Source organism: Spinacia oleracea, chromosome 4 (assembly GCF_020520425.1).
Source record: "Spinacia oleracea cultivar Varoflay chromosome 4, BTI_SOV_V1, whole genome shotgun sequence".
In the NCBI taxonomy this organism is placed as follows: Eukaryota; Viridiplantae; Streptophyta; class Magnoliopsida; order Caryophyllales; family Amaranthaceae; genus Spinacia; species Spinacia oleracea.
Window position 1 is genome coordinate 81,169,788 of NC_079490.1, and position 11,265 is coordinate 81,181,052.

The 11,265-nt window shown below is 41.2% G+C and overlaps 1 non-coding gene across 1 annotated transcript; it reads left to right on the forward strand.

The window, feature by feature from the left end:
• The first annotated feature begins 896 nt into the window (after positions 1 to 896).
• On the forward strand, positions 897 to 1,002 carry LOC130460369 (small nucleolar RNA R71). The gene has a single exon (XR_008920253.1). It is a non-coding gene; the product is annotated as a small nucleolar RNA R71 (small nucleolar RNA).
• Positions 1,003 to 11,265: the final 10,263 nt, after the last annotated feature.

The window sequence follows — 11,265 nt, forward strand, 5'->3', positions numbered from 1 at the left end:
GCATAAAAGGACCATCATAACCCCTACCACTCCTCAATGTAATAGCATTTGCAGTTTTCCTATTTTCGGGTTGTGAAGGAAATTGGCCTGGGGGTCTCCCTGCAATAGTAGTAGCCATCTGTGCCAACTGTGTATCAATGATCTTGTTGTGAGCAGTAAGAGCATCGATCTTTGCATCCTTTTCACTTAGAGATTTTTGCATTTGTAGCATCATATTTCTCATCTCTACTAGTATAGGGTCAGGCTGTGTGGCTTGAGGTTATGGTGGTGGAGGTGATGTGTGTTTTCTAGGGAACCCAGGTGGTCCACTAGACTGTTGGTTGTAGTTGTTCCGTGGTCGGTAGGATTGTTGATGTGGGGGTTGGTATGGTTGTTGTGGTGGATGTTGGACTTGGTGAGGGTTCTAGATATTGTTGCTCCTGTAGGATAGTAGAGGGTTATTTTTGTAGCCCTCATTGTAAGAGTTGGAGAATGGGTTGTTTTGTTTTTAGGATTGAAATGCGTTACATTGTTCAATAGAGCTCCTACATTCCTGTGCATAATGACCAGACATTCTACAACTTTCACAAACAGTAGCAAGTTGGGCACTCATAGCAGCTACACTAACAGGCTGGGCAGATTGAGCATTAGCTACTTGCATATTATCAAACTTATAGTGTAAAGCAGTCAATTGGGCAGTTAATTGTTCAATAGAATTCAAATCATGCTTACCACCCCTATTAGATAGACCTCTAGGATTCCCGTACTGGGCATTGTGAACGGCTATCTCCTCAATCACCTCCATAGCTCTAGGCACCTCAAGTTGCATGAATCTCCCACTGGCAGCTGAATCTAACAGACATCTAGACTCATTACCCAGACCATTATAAAAGTGCTGAATCAAGAACCAATCATCCAAACCATGGTGCGGGCACTCTCTCTGCAAGTCCTTGAATCTCTCCCAGAACTCGAACAAACTCTCATCTGCTTGTTGTGAGATTGTTTACACAAATTTTCTAGTCTAGGCAAATAAGATAGAAAATAATGTAACAAAGTAATTTTATTGATATTTGAATGTTTGGGTACAATCTCTGTAATTGACAGTTTACAAGAAAATAAACTAAGTCCTCTGATTCTGTTCTGCAGCTGATGGTGACACGTGTATGACACCTGGATTTGATTTTAGGGTGACAGTCGTTTGATGACGTCAACCTAAGTTTGAGTTTAGGGTGACAGTCGTCTGATGACGTCAACCTGAGTTTGAGTTTAGGGTGACAGTCGTCTGATGACGTCAACCTGAGTTTGAGTTTAGGGTGACAGTCGTCTGATGATGTCAACCTGAGTTTGAGTTTGGCTAAGCAGTCGACACAAATTTGATGTGTTTATTGACTACATTCAAAGAGAATTCCCAGAGAATTTATGGAATCTTCAGAATAATGAATTTCTGATCCCCGCCACTAAAGTAGACGAATAGCATTTATAGGAGATGGAGACTCCTCTACTGGACTTGATAGGTTTGGGCTCGGGCCCATTTTGTGACTTGAGAGTCTTTAACCTGGTCCATTTGATTTGTTTATTTTGGGCTAACAATGTGAACTAGCCCAAATGTTTATGACCCAAATTGTATTTGATTAATTCGGTTTTTTAATTTGGGTGGGCTAAAATAATTAAAATGGATTAATATTATGATATAGGTCCAAGTTAATTGATTTATTTAAATTGTAATACACTACAAAATTTTAGTGTCTACAAATTGCCCCCTCGAGACCATGTCACATACACGACTTAAAGTGTTTGAGGGTGACAGGGTCTCAAAGCCTCTTGACTTCACCGTTTCCACGAGTAGATCAAATTCTTACTTAACCGTCTTACACGATTTTAACTCTGGCTTGATTCGACAGTCTCCCTTGAATTCCCGTTGTACTAGGGTTTGCACTTTACATTGACAAATCAGCCGCAAGGCCCGCAACTTATAAAGGGAAGACTAAACTTTTTTCTCAATCACTGACGGCTTGACGGGATCAAGGTAATTCATCTAATTCACTTATTTTTAATCCCTGCTCGTCAATCCCTTTTATATTTTTACTTTGATATTTGTATGATGTGTATTGTTAATTAACACAGACTAGCAAATTTGATTTTCTTATATTTTTTGTGAGTCACTCGCTGCTCTTTGTTTTTTTGGTTTTACGAGTCGCTTCTTGCCTCTGTTCATGCCTCTATCCTTTTATATAATTTTGGATTGTAAAGCACCGAATTTTGTTGACCTTCTTGATTATTGGCATAATCAACAATCACGGGGAGAGAGGAAATCCAACACTAATCATATCCTGTGCTCCGTATAATACGTATTTGAATTCTTTCATACAACTAGCCTAATTTATCATCTTTGAGATCACATCATGATCAAAAAGTTTATAATTCCATCCGAACCAACTAGTCTAACTTATCAGGCGATATATTGACTTAAGATTTTTGGTATGTCCCTTGTAGAAGAACCGAATATTTAATTTGATTTGTTGCTCGAGTGTCGAGAATGGATGACAAACCGCCATTGCCATATACTTTGTCCATACTACTGGTCTAAAGCCTTTGACATTCCAAAACAAACTGATGACACCATTATTGCCTTCTTTATTTAATTATGTAGTTAACATGCTGCATAAAAGGTGGACTAGTGAATCATCATGTTTGGTATTTTCTTGAGTTTTCTGTCTCCGCAACATTTGTGTAGTCATGTATTTCAACTCAAACTTTGGACCTCATATACCTGCTTTCTATCTAACTGAAATGCCTGAATATTTTTACAGGCTTTTAATTCCAACGGAAGTATCGCATGTCCTCATTTCACTTTAAACAAGATTGTTCCTCCATCTCGGTATCCAAAGCATTGACCATTTCAGGCTAAAAGGTAGATTTCATACACCAATTTAGACTAAATTTCCTTTCTCTATTTGCATATCCTCCATTTTTGTATGCGTGCGTGGTTTTTTGTACGCAGCTTAATGGGAGTTCAAGGAAAGAAGGAGGATTTATCATGATGGGTCATCGTTTTTGCACAGTGAACTCATCAGGGATGTCAGGTCATCGTGTTTGCACAGTGAACCTGTCATCCTCAGATGATCTGTTTGAAGACTTGGAAGCTTTTTGAAGGAGGATTTATCGTGATGGGTCATCGTGTTTGCACAGTGAACCCATCAGGGATGTCAGGTCATCGTGTTTGCACAGTGAACCTGTCATCCTCAGATGATCTGTTTGAAGACTTGGAAGCTTTTTGAAGGAGGATTTATCGTGATGGGTCATCGTGTTTGCACAATGAACCCATCAGGGATGTCAGGTCATCGTGTTTGCACAGTGAACCTGTCATCCTCAGATGATCTGTTTGAATACTTGGAAGCTTTTTGAAGGAGGATTTATCGTGATGGGTCATCGTGTTTGCACAGTGAACCCATCAGGGATGTCAGGTCATCGTGTTTGCACACGGAACCTGTCATCTTCAGATGATCCGTTTGAAGACATGGAGGCTTCTTGAAGGAGGCTTTATCGTGATGGGTCATCGTGTTTGTAATCTCTCAACTTTTTTTTGTGTGCATACGTTTTTTTGTTATTGTATGTGTATATTTTGGAATGTCCTGCAGGTGAAGTGCATAACAATGATACCGTCACGATAGGTCACTAGGCCATTCCGGATGAACCTATCGGGGATGTTAAGTCTCCTGGCTTGTCCGGTGAACTTAGCATCTTTTATGACGGTCCCCTTTTGAGTTTATGAGGAGACAAATGGCGATGATACTGTCACGATAGGTCACCAGGCCGTTCCGGATGAACCTATCGGGGATGTTAAGTCACTTGACTTGTTCGGTGAACTTGACGTCTTATGTATGACAGTCCTTTTCTTTGTGTTTGCGAGGAGATAACGACGATGATACTGTCACGATAGGTCACCAGGCCGTTCCGGATGAACCTATCGGGGATGTTAAGTCACCTGGCTTGTCCGGTGAACTTTGCATCTTTTATGATGGTCCCCTTTTTTTTGTCGAAGACGTCACATGAGTGCTTGGTTCCTCCTCTTCCTTTGATGTATGTCGCTTAACTCTTCATTTTGTTTCCTACTTTTGCCTATTTTATTTTTCATGATTATTGCAAAGGGCATTTTTTTTTTTACTGCTCGGGGCATGTTTTGTTCAATTATTTCGCCGTTCACAGTTTAGACTCTTGCGGGCCAGGAGTGTAGTAATGAATAATTATTTTGCCGTTCACAGTTTAGACTCTTGTGGGCCAGGAGCGTAGAAATGAATAATTATTTTGCCGTTCACAGTTTAGACTCTTGCGGGGCAGGAGCGTAGAAATGAATAATTATTTTGCCGTTCACAGTTTAGACTCTTGCGGGCCAGGAGTGTAGCAATGTTTGTGATTTTTTTTTGGTGTGGCTGCACTTGAATAGTTTTTTTTTTGTTACTCAAGCTGCCTACGTACTTGCAAAATAAGTGATAATTTACTTTACAAGATCAATCCAACGTAGTTCAACATCCATTTTTTTTTTCGGGCGAGCAGTTTATCCTCTTACTTAGGAGTTTTACAAAGATTTCACTTTTCCTTAGTAGTACCGCTTCAGAACTTGTCTTTGATAGGCCCCATCTGTCCTTCTACGTCAACGAATTTGTAGGTCATCTAACTATAATAACCATGTCTTTCGCTTGAAAAGAGCATGGTCGAACTTTTTATTGATACGCATGACAGGCGAGCGTTTCTCTAGATCTCTAGGAAAGAGTTGGTGCTTTTTAGCTTACTCCAATCTCCAAGCTTTTTTTGTTGGCAAAACTTCGGTGCTTGACAGCTTTCTCCAAAATTTCTAGGAATGAGTTGGTGCTTTTGAGCTTACTCCAATCTCCAAGCTTTTTTTTTTGCAAAACTTCGGTTCTTGACAGCTTTCTCCAAAATTTCTAGGAATGAGTTGGTGCTTTTGAGCTTACTCCAATCTCCAAGCTTTTTTTTTTTCGAAACTTCGGTGCTTGACAGCTTTCTCCAGGTCGTCGAATGAATGATGACTTTCATACAATTCATTCGCCCAAGTTTATTTGCGAGGGCAAAGGGATATAATTTGAGTGTTTTCCCATGCCCCCATCTTCCAGTGTCTTGGGAGCCTCATTGGTCTTCATATTTTCATCATATGTATTATTTTGATTGGTAAACACCAAAGTACGAACTCTTGCTTTAAGAGGTTGTTGTTCAGTGATGTCTATGTCTTGAGTACGCTTCATGCAAGAGGGAACCACACTTCTTGCGTCATCACTTTCCCTTGCGTCATCATTTTTTCTCGCATCCTCATTTCTCTTCCTGATGCGACTAAGTGCTGACTGTCGTGGTTGGTCGTCAAGCATGGATGACGCTCCGACACGACTAAGGACGGATCCTTTCCTCTTTGTCCGAGGACTTGATGATATTTTCCTCGCATTATCATGTTCGCCAAGCCTGTCGAATATAGATGACTGGTTCCTAGTTGCAGGCGGACGCAGTCGATCAAAAACAGAAATCTTTTCTGGCTGATCATCATTTTCAACTTCATTTTCTTCAACCTCTTCTGCAGTTATATACTGTGACGATGAGGTGTTCACTTTTCGCCATATCGAGATTTTGACTGGTGTGGGGCGTTTAAATCCTACCGCCGTCTTGGTTTCTTGAAACCCGTCACCGTGCGAATTTTCTTTTGTGTGTCATTGAGACCATGAGGTTTAGCATCAATGACTTTACCCATAGGTGTTGGGTTTTCAAAATCATATCCCGACTTCGCCAGGAGCTTATATGCATTCGGGTCAAACTTTTCTTTATTTAGCCCCTTGACTCCTGAAGGTTCTCCAACTGTAGGCGACTTAATGATTTTATTCTTCTTACCCTTAGCTAGGGGAAATATTGGTTTACTCTTCAAGTCTTGGAGAGCGACTTCATCAACTTTCTTCTCCACCTTTCCCTCAAGTTTAGAGTCATGGCATTCCGCAAATGATGATTCTCCTTCTTTGCGTTGCGACTTTGGGATGTACTGCAAGATAGGGGCGGTCGACGACGCTTTTGCCTTTTGGATGGGTTGAGTGACAACCTCTTTATTCACCTTTTCCTTCTGAAGTTATTTCCTCTGAATTGGCGGCTCCTTAGGGATTAAGGATGAATCAACATTCTTCTTATCATCCTTCTTGCCTGTAGAGAGGATTTGAGATGGCAGTATCTCACTTGACGCTCCTTCATCTTCAAAAAATTTGGCGTCAGCGACGTAGGAATCGGCCTTGGCAAAAGGTTTGACATCCCCATTGATTTTCTTTTCACCTCCACGATAGTATTTGAGACATTGGTGGAGGGTCGAAGCGACGACACCATTTTCATGAAGCCAAGGGCGTCCAAGTAACATCTTGTAAGACGTTTTTGTGTCAATCACGTGGAAAAGGGTAGATGATGTCAATTCCCCCATGGTGAGTTCGAGGCGTATTATGCCTATTGCCCTCTGGCTGTCAAGGTTAAATCCTTGAATGACGATCCGACTGGTTGACAATTCATTTGTTTTTATCCCTAAATCAATCATTGTAGATTTTGGCATGATGTTGACAGCGGATCCACCGTCGACCAAGATACGACCAACTTTTTGTTCACGAATATAGCCAGACACAAACAAAGGTCGATTGTGGGGCTTTGACCCCATGAGAAAATCATCATCTGTAAAGGCTAAAGCTGTATTACAAGACAAACATTTGGCCGAATTTTCTACAAGCTCCCCGGCATCCTTTACCTTGTCAACATACAATTCCGGGTGTTGGAGGGCAAGGGCCACCTGTTGACACATTTCCTTAGGCAAATGGAAAATTTTCTTCCAGCCCATACGTGATGGCAACGCTTCTAAGATAGCGGCAACTTTTGAATCTACCACTGGTTCAGAATGTGGTGAGGTCAATTTTATGGACGTCGCTTCTTTACCGACTAGTTCCTCCTCACCCTCAATGAATGAAATTGTATTGACAGTCACTGCAGTAAAGTAATCTTCTGGAAAAAATTCTTCCAAAGTTACAGGATCCAAAGGCTCATGTTCAAGCATATCGATAGGGAGCACATTCTGTTTGTTAGCACCCCTAAACTTCTTTTTTCCTTTCGAGCGCTTGACGCTCTTTTTCTTTTGTGGTTTCTTCTTGTGACGAGGGGGTTGCGGTTGTGGCCTGTGTACTTGTTTTCTCGGCCTTTTCCTTGTGGAGACCGTCCACCCTTCGTCATCCTCCTCGTGTTCAACTGGAAACACATCATCATGTTGAACTGCTGGTCTGATCACGTAAACAATTACTGGCTCCAAACTTCCAAATTGTAGGGTTTGAGCCTGCAGAAGTGATTCACAAACTACTGAAGCGTGATTAGTTGTAACCGCCTCATCTAGATCAAGTACAATATTCCCATCTTTAGCAAGTTGCATAATCTTCTCCTTAAGAGTTATGCATTTTTCGATAGGATGACTCACCAACCTATGATATGGGCAGTATTTAGGATCGGAAGTTCTTCCCATTTGTTCAGGTCGCTTGGACTCGGGAAGTTCTATGACTTTATTTTTAAGCAAGTCATCCAACATGCCAGGCAAGTCGGAGTCTGGGAAGGGGTACTTCTTAGCCTGCAACTCTTTCAAGGTAGGCTTGTCACTCTTGACAAATCTGGAAGATGAGGCTTTGTATTCCTCCTTTGCCTTTCCGGAAATCTTGATAGGCGCTGAACTAGTAGTTACTGACATGGTCTCCTTAGTCAGACTCTTGAAAGGTTTCTCAACCTTAGTGTATTCCTTCTTCTCTTTCTTTGCTTCCGAAGAAGTCCCCCTTTTCTTGTTTTTGAGGGAAATCTCCATATCATGAGCCCTCGTTGCAAGCTCTTGAAATGATCTCGGCCTTATACCCTGTAAGATATAAAGGAGATCCCAATCCATTCCATTGATGCACATTTCTACAGCAGAAGTTTCAGTCAGACGATCTTTGCATTCCAGACTCAACGCGCGCCAACGGTTGATGTACTCAAGGACCGGCTCATCCTTCCATTGTTCAGTTTGCGTTAGCTCTGTCATGCTAACTACGCGTTGAGTTCTAAAGAACCTTTTGTAAAACTCCGTCTCCATTTGATCCCAACTGTCAATGGATTGCGCGGGCAGACCAGTGTACCAATCAAAGGCAGTCCCTTTGAGAGAACGGACAAATTTCTTAATGAGCAAATCGTCTGTTGTACCGCCATTGTTACATGTCTCTATGAAGTGTGCGACATGCTACTTGGGATTACCCTTCCCATCAAATTGGTTGAATTTTGGTGGATGGTAACCTGTTGGCATCCGCAGCTTGTCAATTCTCTTCGTATAAGGTTTGACGTAACGCTGATTGCCGTGAGAGCCTCCTCCCAGTTCACTTTTGATAGCTTTGGCTATCATGTCTTGTATTTTTTGGGCATTGACTTTGACAGAGCCACCTGAGTGACTACTAGAGTCAGAGCTGTCACCATCACTCTCAGAACTCCTGTGACTTGAAGGGGTGTTTGTAGGACGTTTGTTAAGCTTCTTAGTTAGATGCTTGATTTTAGCATCTTTTTCTTCTTCGTCTGCCTTTAGCCGTTCGAGAGGAACCCTCATCTCAGCAAGTTGCTCCTCCACAGTTTTCGCATTAATCACCATTACAGACATAGTGTCTGCATGTGAGAACTCAAAGGGGTCTTCGGAGCCAGGTGCCTCTTCGAATGTCGCAGTCGGAGAAACACTACCAGTTTCAGAGTTGTTCTCTCCGTCATAAAACTCGAAGAGTGGGCTATTGTGGATGACCATCTTGTCATAAGCTCCAAGAAAGTTTTTCTTCAGTTTAAGATAAGCAACAGGATGTTGTTCCGGTTCAGCTGGAAACGCTGAACCGAATACACGGGCTTCATGCAAACTTTGAGAGGAAGGTGTGACAAACACCTTAGGAACTGAGGGAAAAGCATGGTGTTTGCGCGCCTTGGTAGGAACGCTTGCAGTTTGCAGATCTGCTACAGCAGAGGCAGTATTCTTCTTCCTCATTCCTCTCGTAATGATACCAGTGTTTTGGAACATTGCAGCCAATGCTGCAGCTCGCTCCTGAACTGTGACAGTTGTCACGCCAGCGGGTTGAGAGTCGATTTTCTTTGGATCCATGGAAACAGAGATGAGAGGTAGAGATTGTCCCACCGAGCGTGCCAAAATTTGTTTACACAAATTTTCTAGTCTAGGAAAATAAGATAGAAAATAATGTAACAAAGTAATTTTATTGATATTTGAATGTTTGGGTACAATCTCTGTAATTGACAGTTTACAAGAAAATAAACTAAGTCCTCTGATTCTGTTCTGCAGCAGACGGTGACACGTGTATGACACCTGGATTTGATTTTAGGGTGACAGTCGTTTGATGACGTCAACCTAAGTTTGAGTTTAGGGTGACAGTCGTCTGATGACGTCAACCTGAGTTTGAGTTTAGGGTGACAGTCGTCTGATGACGTCAACCTGAGTTTGAGTTTAGGGTGACAGTCGTCTGATGATGTCAACCTGAGTTTGAGTTTGGCTAAGCAGTCGACACAAATTTGATGTGTTTATTGACTACTTTCTGAGAGAATTCCCAGAGAATTTATGGACTCTTCAGAATAATGAATTTCTGATCCCCGCCACTGAAGTAGACGAATAGCATTTATAGGAGATGGAGACTCCTCTACTGGACTTGATAGGTTTGGGCTCGGACCCATTTTGGACTTGAGAGTCTTTAACCTGGTCCATTTGATTTGTTTATTTTGGGCTAACAATGTGAACTAGCCCAAATGTTTATGACCCAAATTGTATTTGATTAATTCGGTTTTTTAATTTGGGTGGGCTAAAATAATTAAAATGGATTAATATTATGATATCGGTCCAAATTAATTGATTTATTTAAATTGTAATACACTACAAATTTTTAGTGTCTACAGAGATACCTAATATCTGACCCCTCAGACGAGCCGTTTTCTTAGGTGGAAAATATTTAACATAAAAAGCAAGGGCCAAGGACTCCCAATTAGTGATTTTCGAAGCTGCCCGATTCAACCCATTAATCCACAACTTAGCCTTCCCACTCAGAGAGAACGAGAAAAGTATCTCCATAGTCTGCTCCGGAGTCAATCCCTTTTGCTTGATGGTGGAACAATATTGGATGAAGGACTGTATGTGAAGATTTGGATCTTCACCTGGTTCCCCACCGTACTGGCGTCTCTCAATCATGTTAATCAATGCAGGCTCAATCTTGAAGGTCTCAGCTGCAATAGAAGGCATGATTGCCTTTGGTAGCACGGACAGACTTGGCTTAGAATAGTCTGTAAGCCGTGGGGTAGGTGGCGGTAGTGGAGTTTCGTCACCCATCTCTATCTCTGAAACTGAATCTGTATCTGAAGGAAAAAGATCGCCAATATTATGATCAGAATCAGAGTAATTCCCACACTGTGCAATGAAAGTTCTTCGTCTACGAAAGGTTCTTTCGGGCTCAGGATCGAATGGAGTAAGATTACTAGTACCTACGGTCCTGGGCATAGACAAAGACTACAAAACAATGTGAGATCCGGTCTCAAGGAACGTGAGTTCCTTGAGTAGTAACAAACAATAATCTAGGATAAGCAATCAACAACAGAAATTAAAACCGTTTCCCCGGCAACGTCGCCAACATTTGATAGGCTAAATCGCACTCCTATCAAAGATAAACCTAACGTTCACCAACTAAAAATATAGCAAGGGAAGCAAGGATCGTATCCACAGGGAAACAATGTTCTTTCTACTATTTATCGGCAATTCTAGACTATTGGGAAACAAGAATATAGGTTGATTTGTATAATGAAACTAGGACGATAATAAAATAGGGTATAATCAGATATTAAAAGGTCTAGGGCATAGGTTCACCAATGAACAATATTCCAGGATGACAACAATCAATAATAATCAATAAAACAGTTAATTAGACTAGCATGCTCTCTCGAATCGATACTAATCATAGACTTAGATTTAACGGGCTTTCGCTACGTATTAATCCCAATTCTACCTATTGAAACAAGCCTAAACATCAAATTGCATCTCTCGAGTCTTAATTTGATATTGCGAAACTAATACAATCAAACCTGCGCAAATCTAATTGCAAAGTAGATAAGGGCAATCAATAGGAATTAATAGTTAAACCAACAATCAACAACAATTAATCATCCTTTCACATTCGTTCATGGATTCCCAAAACCCTAGAAAATCAACTACTCATACATATTTAAATTAAA